The following is a 27844-nucleotide window of genomic DNA, read 5'->3' as shown; positions in this document are numbered from 1 at the left end:
TTGACTAGACGGACCTTTGTTGGCAAAGTAATGTCTCTGCTTTTTAATATGCTATCTAGGTTGGTCATAACTTTCCTTCCAAGGAGTAAGCGTGTTTTAATTTCATGGCTGCAGTCACCATCTGCAGTGATTTTAGAGCCCAGAAAAATAAAATCTGACACTGTTTCCACTGTTTCCCCATCTATCTGCCATGAAGTGATGGGACCAGATGCCATGATCTTAGTTTTTCGGATGTTGAGCTTTAAGCCAACTTTTCACTCTCCACTTTCACTTTCATCAAGAGGCTCTTTAGTTCTTCTTCACTTTCTGCCATAAGGGTGGTGTCATCTGCATATCTGAGGTTATTGATACTTCTCCCGGCAATCTTGATTCCAGCTTGTGCTTCCTCCAGCCCAGCATTTCTCATGATGTACTCTGCATATAAGTTCAATAAGCAGGGTGACAATATACAGCCTTGACATACTCCTTTTCCTATTTGGAACCAGTCTGTTGTTCCATGAGTAGATTAGGAGTGAGCAAACTTTTTCTGTAGAGGGCCACATATTAAATATCTTACGCTTTTCTGTGAATAATTACCCAGCAGAGCTATTGTGGTTCTGAAGCATCTATGGATAATTCATAAGTGAATGGGTGTGTCTGTGTTCCCAGAAAACTTTACTTATAAAAGCATCATGGATCAGATTTGGACCATAGCTTGTTGTTTCTGGATCTCTGGTACAAATGACACAGGAGTGTAGTGGGATTTCCCAATATCATGATCTTGGGGACTTTCTAGGAAGGATTCTTGCAGATAAATCAGTTTGATAACCACTATGTTCCTGTTTCTTTAACCTTGCTTAGTAAAACTTGATGTTATAATTAGGCAGTTAACAAAATCATTCTATGCATTTTGGTCTTGAGATCTAGAGTAGGAGTTGGCAAGCTATACTGTACAGGTCAGATGTGGCCTGCACTTGTTTTTTGATGCCTCATAGCTAAAAATATGTCTATTTTTAAAGTAATTGGTAAAAAGGTCAGAAGAATGATACTATTATTTCATGGCAAGTGAAAATTATATGAAATTCAGAATTTCATATGTAAGGGTTTATTGGAGCACCAGCCACATTAATTTATGTATAATTTTGACTGCTCTCAGTTCGGTAGTTGTGACAAGAGCAGAGTTTGGTAGTTGTGACAGAGACTTTCCATGGCCTTTAGAAAATTACTATTTGGCACATCATTGAAAATGTTTGCTGATTGCTGCTCTAGAGTTTGGAGAAAAATTCCTTTATGTTATACTTAGAAGCTGCCTTATTTTTTGTCAGTGCTTTGCTTTGAGTCAAGAATTTACACTGTGAATATGTCACTTTCTTTTTTTGAGCTCTCACACACTGTCACAAGCAGTAGTCCTACGTGGCTGTCCTTGTTTTTCGACGTCATTCCTTTCATAGTTTTGTACTACTGCTACCACTCGATCCCCAAAGACTTATTCATCACAGACGACCACGTTTGATAATTTAATTTTGTCATAGCCTGAATGAACTGTCAGAGATCATCTTCAATAGCTGTATTTACACTGCATCCAAACCCAGCCAGTTTAAATACATTGTCCGATTCCCATTACCTTGAAGGTTTGCTCATGTACCTACCTCACAGAGTGATTGTAGGAATTTAGTGCTATAAATAATATTAGCCAATATTTTATTGCAGTTTTACTGTGTGCAAGGTACTGAGCTAAGCACTTTTTTATCCGTGAGTAGTAAAGTACTTAATTAAGTGCCTGTTACATAAGTATTCAGTGAAGATTAGCTGATATTTATTTTTAATTAGAAATAAATTACCCCTTCATACACCATGTACTATAAAAAACTTCATTAGCCATTAAAGTATTAAAAATCACATTAAATTTAAATTGGAGTGATTGACGTAACTTAATTTTTTGGCCTATAATATTGCTTCTTAAAAAAAAAAACTTGTAGTTAAATACAGTCAGTTCTCATTATTCACAGCAATTAGTTTATAAAGTTGCTGTGAACACTGAATTAGAAAATATTGAACTGTTGTTTCCTAAGAAATACAGAGTTTCATTCCTGTGAGCCTCTGGTCACAAGAGATTTGTCAATGGATCAATAAAGAACAGCTCCCTATTTCCCCTTCTCTTCAGCCTCTGGCAACCAAGACCACCCTCCTGCTTTCTGTTTCAGTGAATTTCATTACACTCCTAAGTGGCACTATATGGTGTCTTGTCTTTTTGCGATTGGCTTCTGTCACTCAGTATAATGTCCTCAAGGTTCATCCATGTGGTAGCGTGTGTCAGAATTTTCTTCCTTTTTAAGGCTGAGCAATATTCCATTGTATGTATATAGACCACGTTTCAATTACCCTTTGATTTGTCAGCAGACACTTGGGTTGCTTTCTCCTTTTGGCTGTTGTGAATAATGCTACTGTGAATGTGTGTGTGCATATGTCTCTTCAAGACCCTGCTTTTAGAAGTAAGTTTATCTTGGATATGTCATGCATACATAAGAAAATGAGTGACCCAACTAAACAGAACAGATGTATATTATAAAGTGTCAGGTAAAAGTTCTCAGTTTGACCTCATTCCATTCACTAGAGACAGCTGACGAGTTTGGTGTATATCCTTTCAAATGTGTTTTTGTGCAGCTAAGGAATATCATATATATACACACACACACACACACAGATATGTAAGTATATACATTGATATATGTATCATCTATTATGAATATACATATATATTATACTTACATATATGACATATTACATATATGATATATATGTAATATATCACACATATATTATTGATATGTATCAATGTGAAAATATTTAATGACTCATTTGCATACAGTTTAGTAGCAATTGGGATTATATGCATACTGTTCTATTGACTTGATAGCCTAATTTTTTACAAAGTAAAGATTGGAGTTTAAAACTGCTTAGTTCTGTGCCTTAGTTTCCTATAGAATGATTTTAGAAATGAAGAATTACGAATTGTTTAACTTTTTTTATTATGTAATATTTTTGAAGAGGAAGATACAATACTGTCTTATTAAATGTTTACTGTAAGAGGAGAATTATCTACGGCTAGTGATAAGTACATCCTCTTTTATTTTCTTATTCATTTGTTATTTCGATATTGTAATTCAGCTGCCACTGTTTCTTCCATATCATGTTGTGTTTTATTGGATTCCTTTTTGTTTTGGTGTTGTAGCTTTTCATTTTTTTTTTTTCGGTAAGTAAAATTTTAGTTTTTCAATGTCTGGAAACGTCTTTATTTTGACTGTTGATGGAAAATCTGACTTGTGAGAGACTGCTTTCCAACCTTTTTCATGTCATAATATCTGTATAGAAAGTGATAATGTGTGTGTGGTGAGTGAAATTGTTTGCAATAGAGGCTTCTGGCTCTTCAGGTTACCTGGTAACCCATTCATTTGTAACACACATGTTGGTGAAGGTCTGTAGGAATCTGGTTTCAAAATATTTTTCCCTTTGAATTTGGAGGAAACTGCTCTGTTATCTTTTAGCATCCTGTATTTTTGATGAGAAGATGAATGTTAGAGTGATTCTAATTTCTGGAACCTTTCTCAGTGTTCTGAAATTTTTCCAGCATCATCCTGGATATGGGTTTTTTTTTTTTCACTTGGTTTTTGTTGCGTTACATGTCTTTTCAGTTTGATGACTGAATCTTTCTTTAGCTCTTGGAAAGTTAAATGTGTCCCCTTGTTTGGATTAATTTCCCTCCACTTTTGGATATCTTATGTAAGTGGATGTTGGGCCCCTTAGATTTTAATTCACATTTTCTATTTTCTTACAGTTACCATCTTTGTGTGTATTTTCCTTTACTTTGAAAGTAAGGTAAATTTCCCTTCCCTTTAAGGGAAAATCTCTTCAGCCTTGTAGTATAGATAAATAATTTGTTGTCTAGTTTTGCCTGTCCGTGTATTACTACCCCCCTCTCCATCCCCCAACACACACACACATTTTTTTCTCTCTGTTCATCTCGTTCCTCTTTTGTCCTGTTAAATTTTCCTCAGATGTTTGGGGAATCATGGTTGATACTGGCAGTTGAAGTGTGTCTGCCTCAGTATGTAGTTCTTCCTCCACCAGGCCTCTGTGCTGAGTGGTAGTTTTGGTGATAGATTCTTAGATGTGGACCAGAACAGACCTAGAGAGAGAGGCTGAGGAGCCTCTCCCCTGGATAACTGTGGAGCCTTTAAATAATGCAGCGGAGTAGCACTTTTTTAGATTTCACTCAGATGGTATTGAGATTGCTCCATCGTCCTTCTTTTCTTTGCTTTTTCCCTCTTTCCCCTTTTATTTCCCTCTTTGTGTTGGAAGCCTGATGGTCCTTCCATCTTTCTGCTCTGCTTTTCCCTCAGATCTGGCGGCTCTCATAAGAAGCCTAACCCAGGCAGAAATGCCTACTTTATGGAGATCAGCCCCCTGGCTCTATCTTAAAGGCAGAAGCTGCCACCCCTTGCATCTCAGTTCACAAAGAGAGGGGGGGAGGGGATCATCTGTCCCGAGTAGGGTAATGCAGCCCTCTGATGAAGTCCCCTAATTGTTTCCTCCTCCTGGGAGTTGTGATTAATTTGATTATAACTTAGACTTTCTCTCTTGTCCTGGAAAAGACTTTGGTGTCTTACATATGATTTCATCCTTTTTTCCTCTTTTATTCCAGTCTCTCCATTATAATTTCTACATACCCAGAATTATTTAAAATTTATGATTGTCCAGTGACGTCTTTTCTTGATCTACAACAGTGCTATCATTTCATTTTAATTAAAATTTTTTTTTCCTGTCATTTCACTGGGACCTTGGGCTGAAGGAGAGAGAAATGCATCTATTTCAGTCCATTGCCTCCTACTGTAATTGACCAATTTGTGACTAATTTTTTAAAGGTAGATACGTCTTAAAAAAAAAAAGCGTTAGTTGCTCAGTCCTGCCTGACTCTTTTGTGACTCCATGGACTGTAGCCCACCATGTTCCTCTGTCCATGGGATTTCCCAGGCAAGAATACTGGAGTGGGTTGCCATTTCCTTCTCCAGGGGATCTTCCTGATGTTCTTAAACCCATTCTTAAACAACATCTCTCTTGTTCCTTAGAAGATCTACTAAATCATCCAGCCCTGTCCTCCTGTAGTAGTTCAGTTCAGTTCAGTCGCTCAGTCGTGTCCGACTCTTAGCGACCCCATGAATCGCAGCACACCAGGCCTCCCTGTCCATCACCAACTCCTGGAGTTTACCCAAACTCATGTCCATCAAGTCGGTGATACCATCCAGACATCTCATCTGTCATCCCCTTTTCCTCCTGCCCCCAATCCTTCCCAGCCTCAGGGTCCTTTCCAGTGAGTCAACTCTTCACATGAGGTGGCCAAAGTATTGGAGTTTCAGCTTCAACATCAGTCCTTCCAATGAACACCCAGGACTGATCTCCTTTGGGATGGACTGGTTGGATCTTCTTGCAGTCCAAGGGACTCTCAAGAGTCTTCTCCAACACCACAGTTCAAAAGCATCAATTCTTTGGCACTCAGCTTTCTTCACCGTCCAACTCTCACATCCACACATGACCATTGGAAAAACCATAGCCTTGACTAGACAGACCTGTAGTAGAGAATATTTTAATTTTCGATCTAAGTCATAATGCTCATTGCTCTTCTGTTATAGAAGGAAACATGAATAACCATAGGGACCCTGCTGGCCATCACCTTCAGAAAGCCCCTCCCACCTTTTTTTGGTATATAGGGTTATACATGTGAGTGAAGTCATCTTTTTTTTTTAATTGTAAAGTCTTTATTAAATTTGTTAGAATATGGTGTTGGTTTTCTGGTGGTCAGGCATGTGGGATTTTAGCTCCCCAACCACGGATTGAACCTGCATCCTCTGCATTGGAAGGCAAAGTCTTAACATTGGACTACCAGAGAAATACACATATTTTTAAAAGAGAGAGTATGTATTGGAGAATATCCAGTCACTCATGAAGATGGTCAGAAAACTGATAAAATTGTGTTGATATCTCTAGTGAAGCACAGCAAAAAGTAAGGAAGTATTTTTGAAAATGATCTAGTAAAAACCTGGGGGAAAGGAAAAGAATAGCTAGAACATATTTGTTCTTTGAGTCTCGTACGGGCGTTCAGTGTAACTTTAGCATACACTCTGCTGGAGGGGGAAAAATATGGTACTTAAGTCCCAGATACTACCTTTTCACTTAACACTTTGTAAACCCCATCCCATCCCCCTCCTCCTTTTTGATAGTGTCTAGGGAAATAGATGGGGAAACAGTGTCAGACTTTATTTTTGGGGGCTCCAAAATCACTGCTGATGGTGATCACAGCCATGAAATTAAAAGATGCTTACTCCTTGGAAGGAAGGTTATGACCAACCTAGATAGCATATTTAAAAGCAGAGACATTACTTTGCCATCAAAAGTCCGTCTAGTCAAGGCTATGGTTTTTCCAGTGGTCATGTATGGATGTGAGAGTTGGACGGTGAAGAAAGCTGAGCACCGCAGAATTGATGCTTTTGAACTGTGGTGTTGGAGAAGACTCTTGAGAGTCCCTCAGACTGCAAGGAGATCCAATCAATCCATCCTAAAGGAGATCAATCCTGGGTGTTCATTGGAAGGACCGATGTTGAAGCTGAAACCCCAATACTTTGGCCACCTCATGTGAAGAGTTGACTCATTGGAAAAGACCCTAATGCTGGGAAGGATTGGGGGCAGGAGGAGAAGGGGACGACAGAGGATGAGATGGTTGGATGGCATCACCGACTCGATGGACATGGGTTTGGGTAAACTCCGGGAGTTGGTGATGGACAGGGAGGCCTGGCGTGCTGCGATTCATGGGGTCGCAAAGGGTCGGACATGACTGAGCGACTCAACTGAATTGAACTGAGGATATTGGGTGAAGGATTTTATTGCCCAAATGTTTTTAACATCAGACTTGATGAAAAATTGAGATTTGTCAGTGCATACAACTGTAATAATGACATTGAATATATCCATGGCTTTCAGGATCTTTTGGTCTGTGGTCCACAGTAAGACATACATTTACACTGCTGCTTTGTATAGTGTGTATCACTGGAATTAGAGTTTTGTGAAACAGTATTTGCCTTTGATGTGATACACTCATAGTATCTATTTCATTAACAAAAAGAGTATAACCCATTAACTTTATTTTATGATCTACTAATTGGTTATAACCTGCAGTTTGAAAAACTTTCTCGTTTAAATCCTGGTCTCTGGGAAAAGTGGGAAGATGGAGAGGTTTGGATTCTGAGAGACCGAGGGAATTCTAGCTTAACAGTTTTGGGTAATTTCCTTCTTTGAGTCTGTTTCTGCAGCTGTAACTGGGAATAATAATATCTTGTTACCTTGATTGTGAGAACTGGAAATAAATGAAAAGTGCCTAGCAGTGCTAAGAATGATGTAGATATTTAATAATTGGAAGGTTTATTATTATCTTGGTTATTTTTATTATATGCCATCTGTCCTATTAAGTAGGCACTGAGATTCAAACGTTCTTGCTTTTAGGGAAGTAGATAACGTTTTATTAATACAGAGGCGTAACTGTCCTACAGGATGAAAAGGATGTTACTAGAACATATTAGAGGTAAAGTAACTTAAAGGAGAAGGTCAGCATCGGGAAATTACAAGTGTGCCCTGCTCTTTCCCCAAGGAACAGGGTCTCTCAAATTAGCTCCAGCTAAATTTGATACATAAGAGAGGAAAGCAAAAACAAGAATCCTTTTCATGCTGCAAAGCCTAGCATTTCAGAATATTGCAGTTGTGCTTTGACCATAACGAATTGTTTTCATTTTCTAACTTCATGAATTATTGGACATCTTGAATATGACAGTCATAGGGATTGAATTCTCATGTTTCCCTTCAATAGCAGCAGCACAGGGCCTCCAAGTCCAGTATTCTACCATTATAGCTCAGTTTTGTCTCCTACTAGATACCAGCTTTTCCTCTACTGTTCTTTATGATTTCTGCTGCAATGTGATTTCTGCTGACCTATGTTACACTCTTGATTTCTTGACTTCTGGCTTTTTTAGTTGTAGGCAACAGAAATTGAAGCAAAAAAGAGGAACGATATGTGGTGATTGAATGAAGCAAAAAAAAAAAAACCTGAAGAGCAAGAGATCTGAGTCATAGGAATCAGTGAGCTGGTTTGGCAATAGTTGCTAATCTGCAATTATTTTCCTATATAGTTTTCTTTCTTCACATTCAGATACCTAGAAGAGAATTTGATTTGCCTAGCTTTAATTGTTTCCATTCTTTGGCCAGGGGAGGAGAAGATACACTGAATGAAAATCCAACCAGGACTCAGTGCAGTAGAAGCTGTATTGTGTTTTAAAAGCAAAATTAGATGTTGTTCCAGAAGGAGATTGGATGCTTACAGCCAAAAACAACAGATGTCCAAAACTGTGTGTGTATGTGTTTGCGGAGGGGTATATATATATATATATTTTTCAAACTCCAGAGAGAACATGTCTCTGGTTCTTAATCATTATCCTGCATAGAATATGTATACTGGGCATGCTGCTGCTGCTGCTAAGTGGCTTCAGTTGTGTCCGACCCTGTGCGACCCCATAGACGGAAGCCCACCAGGCTCCCCCGTCCCGGGGATTCTCCAGGCAAGAATACTGGAGTGGGTTGCCATTTTCTTCTCCAGTGCGTGAAAGTGAAAAGTGAATGAAGTAGCTCAGTAGTGTCCGACTCTCAGCGACCCCATAGACTGCAGCCTACCAGGCTCCTCCGTCCATGGGATTTTCCAGGCAAGAATACTGGAGTGGGGTGCCATTGCCTTCTCTGACTGGGCATGCTGTGTGGCTTAAAAAAGTGAACAGAATTCTGGGGAAATATGTGACTCAGCCTTAGGGCATGTATTTTGAAACTATGTGATATGAGAGGAGAGATAATAAGCGAATATAATGTCATTCCCCGGATTTCACATTCAGTTATTTTAATATGCCACATTATATGATCATATTTACCTTTTATAAAATTTACTCTGGAGGCATTGTAAAGGTTGGAGTGAGGGTGAAGGACTGTTTAAACAGATGGAGGCAGCAGGACCAGTAAGAAAATTGAAATGCACATTTATTAGGCCCTCTGATCTGATTTAATTTTCTCCCATTTGTCCCTTACTTACCACTGTCTAACCACACTTTTGCTCACATCCAGCTTGTTCTCATCCCAGAGTCTTTGTACTTTATTGGAATTCTCCCACCTTTGGTTAGCATTTGCTTGGATTTAACTCATATTTCCCTTCCTCCCTCTCCTAGCTATAGTCTCTAATCTCAATGCCTCCTGTGGCATTTCACTGTCAGATCATTGTTTTATTTTTTTCATCACAGTTATTACAGTTTGTTACATTTTCTTTTTCTTTTTTTTAAACCTGTTCTCCTAATAGTGGCGGTTAGGCAGTGTTTGATTGCTAAGGAAGACTCAAGGGACCTGAAATGATGGTGCTGATTAGTCTGTGGTTTATTGCTGTGAAAGGGTGTAGCTCAGCAACTGCGCTGGGGTAAGGTTATGCTTCACACCCGCGGCTTGCCTCACAGCAGTGGACCTGAAGAGGTTGAGCGTGAACTGCAGTGGGCCTGCCTCTGTAGATCATACCAGATACACTTTCTCTCAGGTCAGGATCACTGAGTGTGCACGAAGCACCCTGGAACTAGGGAACCCACAATGGCGTCTCAGCTGGGACTTCTCATATCCCGCTGGCAACAAAGGCATATTTGTGCTATGTAACCAGCCCCAGTGGCAGAGCTCTCTGGAGGGCTTACCAAAACCAGGTGCAAACCATCAATCACACTGTTAACAATGAACAATAAACATTGCTGGTACAAACAATGCAAAGCTTATTGCACCCATAGTTTCAAATCAACCTTACTAATCAGTATGTTCGGTTTTGTGTGTGTGTGTGTTTTTTAATTGGAAGATAATTGCTTTACAATGTTTTGTTGATTTCTGCCATACAACAACGTGAATCAGCCACAAGCATACATATTTATATGTTCCCTCTCTCTTAAACCTCCCTCCTACCCCCCCAATCCCATCAGGTTGAGCTCCCTGCAGCATATGGCAACTTCCCACCACTAGCTGTCTATTTTACATATGGTAATGAATGTGTTTCAGTGCTACTTTCTCAATTTGTCCCACCCTCTCCTGACCCCTCTGTGTCCATAAGTCTGTTCTCTATGTCTGCGTCTTTGTGTTTTGTGTTCTGACCAGGCATGGGTGCCATATAAGAAACTTATTTTAGGAATATACTGTGGCTGGAATTAACTCGCAGAATGCTTTTTGCTTTTATGTTTCCTTCTTTCTCTTCCACTGGAATAAAAAGGCCTCTACAGCAGGAATTTATGCTGAAAGTTGTCAGTGATTTCCTTAAAGTGTTTAAGATTTGACAGTGGATATTAGGAATGACCAAAAGTATCTTTTCCATGTAGGTTTTTTTTTCTCCCCTTCTACTAAGTTTGGGACCTTAGTGTTTTGGGAAGGACCAGGCACTTCATGCAGTACTGAGGGCTGGAAGCAGTGATTAATGAGAAGGAATGGGTATAAAAGTGAGTGTGATTCTCTTCCCCTTCTTATTCCTTCATCATGAAGGGTCTTCATGTCTAGGCAAATAAAATAGCTTCCTTTTTTTGTTTCTTGTCATGTGTCCTAGACACAAAAAAATCGAACTGTCTCCTATAAAAAGGTTCCCAGGTGGCACTCGTGGTAAAGAACCCGCCTGCCAATGCAAGAGACACAAGAGATGTGGGTTCGATCCCTGGGTAGAGAAGATTCCCTGGAGGAGAGCATGGCAACCCATTTCAGTATTCTTTTTTTGCCTAGAGAATCCCATGGACAGAGGAGCCTGGCAGGCTCCAGTCCACATGGTCACAAAGTGTCGGACATGACTGAAGCGACTTAGCACACACTGTAAAAAGAATTATAGTATTTTTACATGCAGAGGAGGCAATAATAAATAAATACCCCCTCCCTTTTTTGTGCCTTTTATTCACCATGCATTGTGCTAAGGTTTGTTGTTATTTTTCATTTTTAAATACATTATCTCTAACCCTTAGGCGAATACTACAAGATGTGGGTAATAATATCCCAATTTTAAACAAGCAGAAGCTGAGGCTCCGAAGTGCCATGCCCAGACTTGTTCTTAGTAATGACCCGGCTGGGGTAGATTTGGATCTAGATCTTTGGGGCTTCGAAACCAGAGTTCTCATTGTACAAGGTAGTAGAAGTAGAAGATAGCAAGAACCTCGTAGTGAATGCTCACGACCATAACATTTTATGTGGTGTCAATATAAAAAAAAATTCAATGTTCTGCCCTTTACAGTTTTCTGATTCCTTATTAAACATAGCTTCTGGGGTTCTGTCCTGTCTCTTTCTTTCTGTTTCCTTTCATACTTAAGTATTTAGAACTGTCTCATCTCTCTTATTTGGATTCATGTCAAAAGATATGTTGAGATTGAACATCCCTGTTTTGCTAAATAAATTCTCTTTGTTCTCAGAAACACAGTTTCCTATTGCTATTGTATTGCAGACCTCGCAATAAGCTGCAGTAATTTAACTAATTTCACAGTATATCTAAATCCCAAATATTGTGGCCTTTTTCTTTTAAAACATTTCTAGATAGTCTTTCTCTGAGAAGTGATGAGCAGCTATTTTAATCTAGGCTCTGATAATCTGTTTATGGGTTCCTATTTTTGCTGCTCTTTCAGGTAATTATTTTTTAGTGTCATCATTTTGAAGATTTAAACATTTTACATGGCTCAAAGTTTAAATATTGCCAAAGTATATACATGGAAAAATCTTCCTGCAACTACTTGGTTCCCCTCCCTGGAGGAACCAGTGTTCTCATTTGCTTATGTGTCCTTCCAGAGATGATATTATATACAAATAATATTAATAATATACTTTCTCTCAACTTTCACCCCTAAAATATTGTGTATTAGTGTACAGTTTTACCTTTTTTCCCTCCTTCCTGTTTTTTGACCCAGCCTCTGGAAAGGTGAATATCATCTTGACTTACAGTATCAATTCCTGTTTTTCATACTTCATATAAATCATACAGTATGTGTCCTTATTTATAGCTTGCTCAGCATTATATCTGGATTTTATCCAGGTTTTATCAGAAGTTCTTGGTGAACTCTTAATTACATTTCTCTTACAGGAAGACAGTCTTTTCATGTTTCAAACTTTAAATTTTTATGAGCACCCTTTCATGTTTCAGGCTTTAAAATGTTTGTTTTCTGTAAGCTGTTTGTTTCCTATGTTCTGAATGGAGGGTCATTTCCTTAAAGATCTTTTTATATATGAAGGAAGTTAATTTTTTATCTGAGAAATGAGTTGTAACTTTTCTTCAGTTAATCATACTTTTTAATTTTGAATATGATGGTTTTGCATGTAGATTTTTTTAAATTACATAACCTAATTTTTATGGCCATTAAACATTTCTCTCCAGAATATTCCTTGTTTTCCTCAATAAACCTACTTACTGTCTTCTGAACATCACAGAACTTTTATTAAGCCACACCTTAATGTCAATAAAAATGAAAATACAATAAGAAAATGAAAAGTGATAACTCTGAAAGTGATATTTGAATTAGATGTAAATGGAGTTATGGAAGAATAGAATGTTGCCACTGTTCTAGAGACTCTGGATTTGCAGTCAGAGGAGCTTAATGAAGTCAGACTTATGAATAAATGAGGAAAAGTGGTTGTGCTGAAAAGGGCAATGTCTAGAGGAAGTGATGCTGGCAAAAAACTTCACACTAATGGGACTCTTTTAACATTGAAAATGCAGGGGATAAAATGTTAGAAGCTGGTCCCAATTTAGACAAGAGTATGGCAGTTTCTCAAGATGTATAAAATGTAAAAGATGCTCTCCCTCTGTATTGTAAGTTATACCATTAGAGGAGACAAGTGCTATTCAAACTACTGGATAAGTTTGTTTATAAGCAAATAAAGCACTTTGGTTCACAGTCGTTCTCGATTTTAAATTAGAGTGTACTAAGTATTAGTTCTCCTATATTTTTATCTTCTTACACATATATAACTGACAGTTTTAAAAGGTCATGCAACAGTTCCCCCCTGATTAAGGTTACTTGGCTTGATTTCATCTAACAAAGTCATTTTTATGGTCCCACACTACTGTACAAAACGAGGACTGCCTGTGTGTGTTTAAACAGCCCTTCCTCTCCCTCTTTGTGTGTCTGCTCAGTTGTGTCCAACTCTTTGCAACGCTATGGACTGAAGCCCGCCAGGCTCCTCTGTCCATGGGATTCTCCAGGCAAGAATACTGGAGCAGGTTGCCATTTCCTACTCCAGAGGATCTTTCCAACCCAGGGATTGAACTGGAGTCTTCCTGCATTGCAAGCACATTCTTTACCACTGTACCACCTGGGAAGGTCTTCCTGTCCCTCTAAAACTCCTTAAATTGACCTGATATGTTTCAGAAAGTGATCCCTTCATTGTTCTGATCTTGAAGTTCATCATAAATTAGATAAGATTCCAAATGTGGTATGCTTTTCTTGTATTTAGGACTTGCTGAACTGCTTTGGATCTCATTTCTTCTCTAAGTTGCTAGTGTAGATACTAATAGTTTTATACACTTACTTGAAGAAGAATATGTGAGATCATGAAAGACACCGTGCTTTTGTGTATTTCTTAAGCACTCGCTGTTTACTAGGTTCTATGTTAGGCCTTGGAGTATGAATAATACTTGGGTCCCCTTTTTCTCTTGAAGGAACACATAGTCGGCTAAAGTTGGGTAAACAGATGAAAGATAATACGGTGGAGTTAACGTGAAAATATAGAATCATAACATGCTGAAAATTCAGATAACTGAGGACATTTTAAAAGTGTTGCTAAATTCTTTGCTATGTTCTGTGATGTTCTCCGATGTTGGAGATACCATAGGAATGATTCTTGTTTTCAAGGAAATTGGTGGGAACTTCCCTCGTAGCTCAGTCGGTAAAGAATCTGCCTGCAATACAGGAGACCCAGCTTCAATTCCTGAGTTGGGAAGATCCCCTGAAGAAGGAAATGGCAGCCCACTCCAGTGTTCTTGCCTGGAGAATCCCATGGACAGAGGAGCCCGGCAGGCTACAGTCCATGGGACCTCAAGAGTTGGGCATGACTTAGCTACTGCTGCTGCTGCTGCTAAGTCGTTTCAGTTGTGTCCGACTCTGTGCGACCCCATAGATGGCAGCCTACCAGGCTCTGCCGTCCCTGGGATTCTCCAGGCAAGAACACTGGAGTGGGTTGCCATTTCCTTCTCCGATGCAGAAAAGTGAAAGTGAAGTCGCTCAGTTGTGTCCCACTCTTCGCGGCCCCAGGGACTGCAGCCTACCAGCCTCCTCCGTCCATGGGATTTTCCAGGCAAGAGTTCTGGAGTGGGGTGCCATTGCCTTCTCCGGACTTAGCGACTAAACCACCATGTATACAAGTAGAGTTTGTTTATATAGGTCAGGTGACAGCATATAATAATATAACATAATCGAACTTGGACAGCAAGTATGTACTGATTGTAATCTGTCTTTGGCAGATTCGTGTTGAAAACATACAGTCTGATTTTGGATTGTGAATGCGTTTTATGAATACATTTTATGAGCAGAGTAGGTTAATTGACCAACTCAAGGGTTATATTGTTTCTGATGAGGCTAGGTTTTGAGCCTCTGGTCCAGTGTTCTTACTCCTAATCTTGTGCCTAAATTGTTAAGTATTATAATTTAGCATTATATACAGTCATTTGAAAAGGATTTGGTTTTCAATTCATGTCTCTATAAAAGCTTACCTACTGTGCTTTCCTCTTTTCCAGAGATTAAATGAAAGATATTGATTCTGATTATTTATTGAACATGTTTTTATTCAGTATTTTTGGAGAGCCTGTGCTGAGAACTTTTTTTTAAATTTATTTATTTTAATTGGAGGCTAATTACTTTACAATATTGGAGTGGTTTTGCCATACATTGATATGGATCCGCCATGGGTGTACATGTGTTCCCCATCCTGAACCCCCCTCCCACTTCCCTCCCCATCTCATCCCATCCCTCTGGGACATCCCAGTGCACCAGCCCCGAGCACCCTGTCTCATGCATAGAACCTGGACTGGCAATTCGTTTCTCATATGATAATATACATGTTTCAATGCCATTCTCCCAATTCATGCTGAGAATTCTTGAAGAGCTGTTGGCTACCATGAAACTTAGTTTACTAGATGGCATAAGTCTTGAATATAAATAGCTAGACAAATAATACTAATTATTTGTCTAAAGCTTAAAAAAGCTAAAACTAAAACTAAAGCTAAAACTAAATAAAGCTGATAATCATTATTTTATGGATGGTACAAGAAAGAACTTGAATTCAAAGGAGTATGCAATTATTTCCCATCAGGAGAATCAAAGGAGTCTTCATGGATGCAGAATAGCTGAACAAAGGCTTGAAAGATACTTCATGGGCATGTTAATGGAAGCATGTACTGACTGTTTGGTAAAAAATGTTTAACAAATGATCATTGGATCATAAACATTACCAATTTTTGTTCTCAGCAGAATATTGTTAATATGATTCAGGATCTTCAGTAGGTCTCATACAGTAGGCCTCGGACAGCATCAGCATCTTTTGATAACTTGTAAGAAATGCAAATCCCTGGTCTTGTCCCAAGCCTAGGAGTTGAATCACAAAGTTGGGAATGAGGAAGGGGTACCCAGCAATCTTTGCTTTATGAGTATTTTCTTGTTTTGAGAGAACCAGGCATTTACTATCCATTATTTGTGGGAAAAAATGGAGTATCTGTATCAGCTTTATTGGATAGAGCTTAAGTTCACTTGTTTAGTCGTGTCTGACTCTTTGCAACCCCATGGACTGCAGCACGCCAGGCTTCCCTGTCCATCACCAACTCCCAGAGCCTACTCAGACTCAATGTCCATTGCATTGGTGATGTCATCCAACCATCTCATCCTCTGTTGTCCCCTTCTCCTCCTGCCTACAGTCTTTTCTAGCATCAGGGTCTTTTCCAGTGAGTCAGTTCTTCACATCAGCTGGCCAGAGTATTGGAGTTTCAGCTTCAGCATCAGTCTTTCCAGTGAATAATCAGGACTGATTTCCTTTAGGATGGACTGGTTGGATCTCCTTGCAGTCGAAGGGACTCTCAAGAGTCTTCTCCAACACCACAGTTCAAAAGCATCAATTCTTTGGTGCTCAGCTTTGTTTATAGTCCAACTCTCACGTCCATACGTGACTACTGGAAAAACCATAGCTTTGACTAGATGGACCTTTGTTGGCAAAGTAATGTCTCTGCTTTTTAATATGCTATCTAGGTTGGTCATAGCTTTTCATCCAAGGAGCAAGCGTCTTTTAATTTCATGGCTACAGTCACCATCTGCAGTGATTTTGGAGCCCAAAGAAATAATCTGTGACTGTTTCCATTGTTCCCCATCTATTTGCCATGAAGTGATGGGACCAGATGCCATGATCTTAGTTTACTGAATGTTGAGTTTTAAGCCAACTTTTTCACTCGCCTCTTTCACTTTCATCAAGAGGCTGTTTAATTCTTCTTCACTTTCTGCCATAAGAGTGGTGTTGCATCTCTGAGGTTATTGATATTTCTCCTGGCAATCTTGATTCCAGCTTGTGCTTCATCCAGCCCAGCATTTTGCATGATGTACTCTGTATATACTTTTTTGTAAATACATGGTCTTTCTCTAGAAGCTATTAATGATTTTTAATCACCCATACTATAACTTTGATTACAAGCCATTGCTCTCCAACTTAACTATTTGATTATAAAAGCTCTTGTCAGTTTGAGGGATAATATTTTTTTATTTTTTAACCTTAAAAATTTTAAAGTCTAGTGACTGAAGAATTTAGTGAGCTTTTTAAATTGCCAGGAATAAGTATAAAGACAATTGCAAATGGGTCGTTGTAGTCATTGGTAAGTACATATAGAAAGGAAACATATCCTGATAAAGTTTTTCATTTTTATGAAATCTTTTAATGACATGTCAATTTTACACTAAGTATCTTTTTGAAATTTTTGTTTTTTAAAAATTTTCTAATAATTATTTCAAACGAAATGCTAATAATTGAGGAAATGCCAGAATTTTTCAAAGTGACTGCATTTTACATTCACACCAGCAGTGTGTGAGGTTTACTGTTTATCCACATCCTTGATAACCGTTATTACTGGGACTTTCTTTGTTGTTGATAACCATCCTAGTGGGTGTGAAGTGGTATCTCATTGTGATTTTGATTTGCATTAGTATTTTCATTAGCCGTTTGTATATCTTCTTTGGTGGAATATCTATTCACATACTTCACCTGCTTTTAAATTGGGTTGCTGATCTTTTTATTATTGAGTTGTAATATTTCTTTACATATTCTAGATACAAGTTCCTAATCATTTTTTTTTTTTGCAAAAATTTTCTTCCGTTCTGTAGGCTATCTTTATCTTTTTTTTTTTTAATTGTGTTTCTTGAAGCAAAAAAGTTTTAAATTTTCTTGATGGCAGTTAACTTTCTTTCCTTTTGTTGCCTTTGCTTTAAGTATCATCTCTGATAAACCATTGCTTAAATATAAAGTCACTTAGGTCTCTGATTGATTTTTAACTAATTTTTATATGATAGGAAGTAGGGTTTTAGCCTCATTGTTTTGCATGTGGATATTCAGTTGTCTCAGCACCCATTTGTTTCAATGACAGATTTGTGTGAATTTTTTTTAAAAAATTCATTTTATATTGGAGTATAGTTGATTAACAATGTTGTGTTCATTTCAGTTATACATGGACATGTATCCTTTTTCAAATTTTTTCCCCCACTAGGTTATTACAGAATATTATTAATATTTTGTGAATTTTTATCTGTACTTCCTAGATCTTATTAGTGGTTGAAAAGATTTGAGTTTTACTGACTGCTGTCATCCTGTTGTCTAAAATAAGAATGAATTCACTAAGTATTGAAGAAAAACTGCTGTAAATAAAAGCACTGTGTTTCATCTTAGGAGTCATATGTTTAAAAGGACACAGACTGGAGCAGCTTTTGTAATTGTTACATCACGATTTTTTAAAATGGTAAATAGAACACTTGGGAAGAAGACAGAGAAAGTCCTTCCAGTACCTAAGGTTTTCATTTGGAGCAGAGTTAAGCTTGTTTTATGTAGCTGTGGAGGCCCTAAGTAGAAGTTACAGGTAGATACATAATGCTAGAGAGGAAAGAACTTTGTAACAGTTTGAGCTAATAATTTAGTAAAATAGGCACCCTCACATGAAAGCACTCATCATTGAAGGAACTCAAGCAGAGGTTGAGTTATTTTGTCCTTAAATTGACAGAATGGATTTCTGTGTGGAACAAAGGTTGTTGAAGGATTTCCATTTTTCTCTTTCCTTTGCTTTCATATTTATGAAGGGCTGTTCTTTTCAGGGTTCATCCGTTTCCACATTTCTGTCAAATAGCAAAATGAGAGAGTGAAAATAGGAGATTATTGCCTTGATGGATTTGGTTAGCCGACATTATTGTGCGTTATCCTGAAAGCTGATCACCTTCTTGAGCTGATTCTTTTCTTTTTTGGCTTATCTAAGCTTGTTGGACGGAGAAGGCAATGGCACCCCACTCCAGTACTCTTGCCTGGAAAATCCCATGGACAGAGGAGCCTGGTAGGCTACAGCCCATGGGGTCGCTAAGAGTCAGACACGACTGAGCGACTTCACTTTCACTTTTCCCTTTCATGCACTGGAGAAGGAAATGGCAACCCACTCCAGTATTCCTGCCTGGAGAATCCCAGGGACAGCGAAGCCTGGTGGGCTGCCTTCTGTGGGGTCGCACAGAGTCGGACACGACTGAAGCGACTTAGCAGCAGCAGCAGCAGCAAGCTTGTTGGAAAACACAATGAGCAGTGGGAATGAGACACTATAGCAAGAGGGAAAAGTTGGAACTGAAAATTAAAGCGTTAGTCCATCACATTTGTCATAGTTGTGAGTTGTTGACTGTAGATTGAAGTTTGCAAGATTTCAGGAACCCATAAACTGTAATAGTGTAAAGAATTTCATTGTTATGCTTCCAGGAAAATCTAAAAGCTACATTTCCTGATTCAGGAATTTATGCTGTTACTTTGTAAAGGATCCATTAAAAGAGAGTATCCTTAGAAGGAGAACATGTAGTAGTACCTATTTGTACTTTTGTGATAGGTGTATTTAAATCATTTGTTTTAAGGTTTGGAAGAAACCTCTTAGTTATATAAATTGATTGATGCAAATATATTTAAATACCTGACTTTTAGGCAGAATGATTTAAGGACCTTTTAGTGAGAAGACTCAAACTGAAAATAAGAATTAAGAACATGAAAAAAGTAAGTGTCTTTATTTCTTTGAAGTGAGATTTTGGAGTGGCTTTTCAAATAGAAAAAGCTTCTAAGCTTAGCCTGTTTCATGTTTTAAACATTTATCTTGTTTGCTCATTTTACAGGCTTTTATTTTAAAAACTGTGCCAAAATTCTCACTTTGAGAATAGCCTAGATTTTGGTTGGGAAATTGGCATAAAATATAAGCTTTCTTTCTGTGATGTTGGTATGGATATGCTTCAATGTGCAATTGGTGCAAATCAATTAAAGATTTTATGTAACTGTAACTTTTTAAGACTTAAATGTAGAAGTTTTTATTAATGTGTGTATTCTTTTATGCTTAAGAAAGTGAAAATACTGTTTTGAGAAAGAGACTCACAGACTTTGAAAGCAAACTTATGGTTGCCAGTGGGAAGGGATAGTTGAAGACTTTGGGAAGGTCATGTACACACTGCTGTATTTAAAGTGGATAACCAACAAAAACCTATTTTATGGCACATGGAACTCTGCTCAGTGTTATGTGCCAGCCTGGATTGGAGGGGAGCTTGGGGGAGAATGGGAAACATGTACATGTATGGCTGAGTACCTTCACTGTTCACCTGAAACTATCACAATGTTGTTAACTGAATATATCCCAATACAAAATTATTTGGATGTTAAAAAATTAAAGTAAAAATACTGTTTTTCATGTATATGATTTTTTTTATGAACTAATTATACATTAATAAAAAGACTTTTAAAATATGAGTTTGAGTAAGCTCTGGGAGTTGGTGATGGACAGGGAAGCCTGATGTGCTGCAGTCCATGGGGTTGCAAAGAGTCAGACATGACTGAGCGACTGAACTGAATTAAAGTATACTATCAAGATTTTCATTTCCTTTGCCTGCTTTTGGATGGCCCACCTGAATATTGCTACAGTTCACAGGTCTCTGTGACTCCATAAGTTAGTGAAAAAGCCTTCACTTTTTCTCACTTTATAAGACATAAATGTGAAGTACAGGATAGTATGTGTAGGAAATATTGCACAACCTGATGTTTTCCTGTGGTTGTCTTGTAATGTTTAACAGCACTCTTAGCTTAATTTATTAGAGAGGAATTCACTGTATTAAATAGTACCCTACACTCAAGTAGTGAAAGCGAACGTGTTAGTTGCTTAATCCTGTTTGACTCTTGGCAACCCCATGGACTGTAGCCCACCAGGCTCCTCTGGGGGATTCTCTAGGCAAGAATACTGGAGTGGGTTACCATTCCCTTCTCCAGGGGAGCTACCCAACCCAGGGATTGAACCTGGGTCTCCTGCATTGCAGGCAAATTCTTTATCATATGAGCTACCAGGGAAGAGTTAACTGTATTGCAATTTAAGAAATGCTATTGAAATTGGAAGGTGAGGATGTGGATGCTAATCATTTGGTATTTGCAAAAGAGCTCGAAAAGATAGATACCTGACCACCAGTTTTTCCTGCACGTATGTTCTTTGATCTGTGCTTTGATTTAGGCTACCACCACTTATTTAAAGAACCTATTGCTCTTTGCAACAGCCTATTTATCTGTTAGACCGGAGCCATTGATCCTAAAGCTCTGCTTTTCTTCAAATTTGACTGTAATAGCAATATGAAAGCTAGCCCCACAAAACTGAATTTCCAACAGTGTGGCTTTACTGTTGGTGGACTTGCAGTATTTTATGTTCTAATATTTCAGGTCAGAGGTCTTGACTTCTTCAAGTGCACAAGAGTTTAAATTAAAGTATATAGAGCCAAATTTGATGTCTGTGTTAGAGGCTGATCTCATGACAATATTAAGGGTTTTGGATTAGTACTTAGCAGTTTCCAGGAAATATGTTGAACTTTTTGATGTTCTTCTCTCCATTCTGTCATCTCACTTCTTCCTTTACCCCTGCTTAAAGTGATATTCTTAATGACAGTTGTAGATGCCTTGACACATAGGCTTATAGTGTTCACCGCATGTGTCTTGTATAGCAGTTAATGTCTTCATGTATCTTATTTTAGAGGAGGGGGAAACATTTGAGTTGTTGTATATCCTATATCACCTAATAGAATGTACTTTACTCAAGAGACAATATTTTGGAATAAGTACATTTGACAGTAGTGCTCAGAAGCAGAATTTTGGTTAATTTGTCAACATTGTACAGATATATTTTAAGTATGTCTTCCCTTAATAGAATAAAAGTTTGCTTATTAATATTGCTGTAGTTTTTCAACATGCTTCATGGTTTTGACTTCACATTTATTAATTAGAATGCTGGAATTACCCCCATTTCTTCATCTGTGGGATAGAGAACAAGGATGGTTCTTTTAATTGCTTCAAACCCTGTGTTTTTCTAGGCTTCTAGTAAGCTGAGATTCTTAATTAGTTGAAGCTTCCACCAATTTTATTTCTTTAGCAAGAAAAATCTTGTAAAATCTAAAAGTGTGTCCAGCATGCACAGTGGCAGCCTCTGTCAAGGCATCTGCAGCTGCCAGAGTGCCCTGCACCACACCAGGCTCACCTTCCTCACCCCTCACGCAAACAGGCTCCGCTCCCGCGTGCCATGCAGGGACTTGCGTTCAGAGCCAGAGGTGAACAGTGCTCATCATCCTGTTAGATCACCAAATTTATGTTCATCATCAGATTAGACCCTTTTCATCAAGGAGTTTAGAATTTAAAGAGAAAATTAATACATTAATTGTGATTTTTCCTCTGCAGGAGGTAGGTTGTGGAAGGGAAGGAAGAGATTGACATATAGGAAGATTTCTCGGTGAAGGGCTTTGTTTTTAAATCTTTATTATGAAAAATGTCAAAACATGTAAGAGAAAATGTAGTGAATTTCGTGTTCCTGTTGCACAGTTCCCAACATTTACCACCACATGGCCAGTCTTTTGCATCTGTAGCAAGGGTCAGCAAACTAAGGCCCGCTTTTTGTAAACAAAAGTTTTGTGGAACATTCTCAGCCCATTTGTTTATGTTGTTGTCTCTAGGCTGTCTTTGTGCTACAGTGACAGCACTGAGTAATTGTGACAGGGACTAGAAAGCCCCCCAAACCTAAAATATGAGTTATCTGGCCCTTCCCAGAAAATGTTCGAATATGCCCATCCATTCCTCTCTCAGTAGTATCTTTTTTCAACTTTTCTGTAAATTTGAACTCTTGTATACCTTTCAAGTAGATCTAACAGTTTTGGACATTTTTGTACATTTGCTTTATATTATTATTCATTGTCTCTTTTATCATTTTTTATTTATCTCATTATTCTTACTTTAGCTGAACCATTTGAGAATAAGAGTTTCACACCATGATTTTTTAACCTCTCAATGCTTGTATGTATCTCTTAAGAACAAGTACATTCTCCTGTTACAGTAACCATAGTGCAATGGTCTAATTTAAGGGTATTGATACTGATACAGTACTGTTACTTAATGTGTTTCATGTTCAAATTTTGCTAGTTGTCGAAATGATCTTTCTAACAATTGTTTTACTCTGATATAGGATCCAATCCAAGATCACACACTGACTAATCTTTAGTCTGGCCTCAGGCTTTCTACATTGACATTGACAGTTTTGAAGAATATCCCTCAGTTTGAGTTTGCTTCCTCAGGAACGAGTTCAGATTATGTTAACTGTGGTTTTAAAGAAAAGAATGAAACCCTTTAACAAGCAAAAGCTATCGGTTATAATTGAAAGAATTCTGGATCAAAAATTGAGTGAGTCTGAGTTCTAGTTACAAAGAAAGAATTGCTTATCTGTCATCTCAGCATAATTTCCACTCTGTGTGTGTGGTGAGAAGGAAAACAAAAAAGAATTGAAGTATGTTGTATTTAAAGAGCATATACTTTGGAGGTGGTGACATAGTTCTAAATAGCAGCTCTTGGTGGAGGAGCTATTGTAATTGTTTGAATGTAAGCATCTTAACATCTTAGGGCCATTTGTAAAGGTGACAAATATATTCCTGCCTTTTCAAATTGTTCTGGGGATTAAATGAGATAACACATGTGGAGTAAAAAGTTGCTATATTGTGAGATATTGATTTAAATGTAGTAGATTTGGAAAAGAGGGAAATTAATATGAATTAGAGCCGTCAAAAAGAAACATTAAAGAAGATTACACTTGACCTGTGATCTGTAGAGGATCCGTGAGAAATTTTTAAGGGTTAAGCAATATGGTATATGGTAAGATTAGCGTGGGAAGAAAGATTAGAGTGAGAAGATTGCAAGAACTAATGATAAACCTTAGTCTTTTGACTTTAAAGACCTGTATTATATTCCAGCTTTTGTCTTTGGCTAGTTGTTTAAATTGGGGTAGATCACTTAACCTGTCTGGGCTGTATTTTCCAGCACTGTAAAATGACTTGTATGTCAGTTCTTCCGAGAGGAGGAACATCACTGATAAGTAGGAATATTAAGGAAAGACTTTGAGCAGAAAGGAATAGAGCTGGATCTTGAAAAATGGATAGGCTCTGGATGGGACAAGAAGGAAAGGGGAAGCCGTTAGAATAAGCATACTAAATTAAAGAGGGCACCATTGAGAATAAACCTACCTATCACAGACTAAGAAGGGATGCATGTTGGAAAGTAATGAGAAACTAAGATTATCTGTTCTAGGCTCTGTAAGTAGGATCTTTATAATTATGTGTGGCATTTAGAGTTGTGGAGTAGGAAAATGGCCCTCTCAGTTATTTGAATAAAGTTTGGTGAGATAGGTATTGTAATATTACTAGATTCACTTTATGCTGCATTTTGGAATGATGGTTTGTGTGGATTGTTTACTTAGAGAGCCTAGGGGCTTTTTGTTGGAGAGGAGAGTCCTCAATCCTCTTCTTCCAGAAATTTGGTGTTAGAAATACCAAGATTTAATGGAAGGAAGGCGCAACGACAAAACACTGCAAATAATACGACCTGGAAGAAAATGTGTGAGGTTGAAATACAGGCCCAGGGAGATTTTTGGACTGTTTGTGCATGTTGGTTGGTTTTGGAGCTTCTGTTGATGTTGCAGGAACAATAAATGGTTTTGGAAGTAAACTAAAATCATCCTTAAAGTTGGTAGCCAGTACTGTCACCTGAACCAGGAGCTAAACCAGCAGCACATCACGATGCAGTGCGTGAGACTGTCTATTCAGAGCAGATTTCAACAGTGCTGTCCTGTGGCGGGAGAAATGGTATACAAATAATTGTTCTTTGTAGATCTCTCTGCCTCAGGATTGATAACCTTCCACCCTCCTCTCATTTCTGTTTACCTACCTACCTATAAATAAAATCAGTGGGAGTCTTAATTATGTGTGAATCCAGTCATTCATTGGGAATAGACGAGCCATGGGACCCTATTTGACCACAAGTTGTTGAAACAGATTCCAGGAACAAACTTAATTGGGCTGAGTGGGAATATTCTTGATCCATAAAACTGCTGTGGTTTCTTTATTTCAAAATCTGACTATCCAGGTTTTTCTGAGCTAATGATTTCAGTAAATCCTGTTTCCTGGAGTTTCTTTCTTGTATTTGCAGTCAGTGAACCTGAATGGTTACAGTGCTAAAACTAAGTATTTACTTTTGTTTTTAGAAACTGAGACAAAAAGCCCCATATATTATAATGTACTCATAACTATTTGTTCTCTTCTTTTACCAAACTATAAACTTAAGGGAATTTTCTTTACTGCTCTGTCTTTATCATTGGAAACGATCCTGGCTTATACTAGGCACTCAACTCATAGTAATCAAATTAGTGAAGAAATTTGGTATTTCACAGTGTAATGCATAATTAATCCCAGTGATAATTAATTATGAATTAAGCCCAATAAAAAGAGAAATCACAAATGGATTCTTCTAAAGTTCCCCTAAAGTCTTTCTACTTACTCCCTTTCTCCTTCCCCCTTTGATTATGGGCTTTGCTTTGATCAGTGAAAGGGGAATGTGACGAGTCATATTTTGGTTTTGTCTAGGAATCTAGTCATGAGTTTGGAAAAAAAAATTCCATGACCAGGTTTTTAGTTTTAATTGGAAAGGACATTTAACATCCTTTAATAAAAACCATCAAATTTATAAGTTATTTTATACTAGTGGTTAAATTTTAAAACATATTGGTAAATACTTTAAAATTTTCTACATAAGTTTATATTAAATCTTGTTAAATGGGGTCACACAGAGTCGGACACGACTGAAGCGACTTAGGAGCAACAGTAGCAGCAGCAAATTATCAAATTACCAGTGATGGGGGTGTACAAAAGGCATATGTGTATAGTTAGTATTTGTTATTTACATGAGAGGAGTTGAATTTTCTGGCTTTGGATGACTTAGAAAATCAGAAATTTCAGTACTTTAAAAAAATACCTTGGAAGTAATGAATGCATGGGGCTTCCTAGGTGGCTCAGTGGTAAAGAATCTGCTTGCCAAGTAGGAGATGGGGGTTTAATCCCTGGGTTGGAAAGATCCCCTGGAGAAGGAAGTGACAACCCACTCCATTATTCTTGCCTGGGAAATGGCATGGGCAGAGGAGCCCGGCAGGCTACAGTGCATGGGGTCACAAAGAGTTGGATACGACTTAGTGACACAGCAACGACAACGATGAATGCATATAATAAAATGAAAAAAAGGTGGGGGACTTCTTTAGTAGCCCTATCCTCAGGAGACAACAATGTTTAGAACTTGTGTTTTGGTTCTTTTCCCATTATACATTTATTTTTGTCTTTCTTTATCTGTGAGCTTTGTATACAATTTATTGTCTTCAACTTTTAAGTGAAATGCCCATGATAACGTCTTTGTGAAATATATGTTCTTTGAATAATGCTTGGGGAGAGAAAATCATTGTAGATTGACATAAAGAAAACATGAGAAGGTAATGAACATGTGTCCTACAGTTCATTTCAGTTTTGACACTGTCTCCCTGGAGTTAGCATCATCTCACGAGTTAAGGGAGCAGTCCCACAAGCCTGCCCTCATTTCAGATGCCAGACACAGGTCCTAGGTTGTCGCTTCTGACCAACTGGCTATAAGTTGGGGTTCCCGTGACCCACTTCCTGGGCTTGATAATTTGCTAGAATGGCTCATAGAACTTAGGGAACCACTTATTGATGTTTACCAGTTGATTGTAAAAGGAAGGGTTTGGCAGAGGATACAGATGAACATACAAACGGAAGAGATGCGTGGGGCAGAGTATGGGGGAAGAGGTGCAGAGCTTCTATGCTTGCTAGTGCATTTATGCATTCAGTGAGTCAGTAAGCTCTCTGAATCCCATCCTTTTGAGGCTTATATGGAAGCTTCATCATGCAGCATGGTCAGACCTTAACCTGGTCACCAGTCGCTCTCTCTTTCCTGGAGGATGACAACGGTGGAGTTCTTTTTTGTAACCAGCTCCATCCTGAAGTTGTCTAGCAGCTCACCGAGAGTTTCCTCATTACAACTAAAGTCATTTCTATCATCCAGCAAATTCCAAGGAATTTAGGACCTCTTTGAGAAACCAAGATCTAACATCAAATATTAGAACAAAAAACATTCCCAGTGTTAGTATCATTAGGAAGTTACAAGGATTTTTAGAGCTCTGTGCCAGGAATTGGGGACTGATATATGTATGTATATATGTGTGTATATTATTTTTCAGTATCAGATGGATCAAATTAGCAGTAAGGTTATTCCAGATATACTTTGAACAAAAGTCTGGTTATTTCTCTGTGTTCTCCTTGTATACTTAATGTCAGTGTAGGAATACGTATCTGGGTAGAATTGAACTTCAAGGAGATCCATAATCTGCCAAGTTATCCTCCATTCAGACAGAGACTTCTGTGGAGACTTAAAGTTTGAAGCAGTTCTAGAAGTTTATTTTTGCACTTGTAGTATGGTTTTAACTAGGTTATTCTTTCACCCTTTACAATGTAAAATCTGTGGTTCTTAAAATAGGCTCTGAATAAATGAATAATGTTCAAGGACATTTGAGAGTTTGAAGCGATAAGTGATTTTGAAAGAATAGATGTTTTCCATTGACTTAGAATGGAAAAAGTTTCTTAGTATGTGGCTCATGACAGTCATAGCTTGAGCATTTGATGTGTCCTGAATTTCTGTCCAGGAACAATGGATTAAAAAAGTGAAGAAAAGAAAAAAGTCAGTTTATATATCGTTAGGAAGTGTATAAAAGGCCATTGACCCTAGACTTTTTACAAAAATTTATTTTATTGATGTATAGTTGATTTATGAGGTTATGTTAATTTCTGTTGTATAGCAAAGTAGACTTTTTTTTTTTTTCTGTTTACTGCTTACCCTGCATGATAGAAAAAAGCAAATTGACTGGGTCAGAATGTTCAGTGGTTCTTGGCTGACATTCGCCTTATACTGCTGATCCTGTTCTGCTCTCCAGTACTGCTTTTCTGCCCTTTGAACGTAATAGCCCATTTTACTTTATGGTTCTTCCAATCATTGACACAGAAGTCAAGCAGAATTGACTAAAACTCCAGGTGGGATTTGCTGACTTCTTTCAAATTAGTAAAATTAGTCTTTTACTAGTGACATTGTTAGACTGAATCAT

The 27844-nt window shown here is 38.0% G+C and overlaps 1 protein-coding gene across 18 annotated transcripts in view; it reads left to right on the top strand.

Moving 5' to 3' along the window:
* The window catches only part of TBL1XR1 (TBL1X/Y related 1), a 171208-nt gene that overhangs the window by 43286 nt on the left and 100078 nt on the right, over positions 1 to 27844 (top strand). For 2 of the 18 annotated variants that reach the window (XM_081533995.1, XM_081534021.1), the window contains exon 1: positions 18089 to 18199. The exons of 15 other annotated variants lie outside the window; for them this stretch is intronic. The gene's annotated coding sequence lies outside the window, so the exon portion shown is untranslated. Of the gene's footprint in view, positions 1 to 18088; positions 18200 to 19287; positions 19357 to 27844 lie in introns of those variants that run through there. One more of the 18 variants, XM_081533975.1, reaches the window with a different exon arrangement.

This window comes from Giraffa tippelskirchi, chromosome 2, assembly GCF_054371585.1.
Source record: "Giraffa tippelskirchi isolate mGirTip1 chromosome 2, T2T-mGirTip1v1.2.pri, whole genome shotgun sequence".
Taxonomy (NCBI): domain Eukaryota; kingdom Metazoa; phylum Chordata; class Mammalia; order Artiodactyla; family Giraffidae; genus Giraffa; species Giraffa tippelskirchi.
The sequence above is the reverse complement of the archived record's forward strand: the minus strand, read 5'-3'. Positions and strand labels throughout refer to the sequence as shown.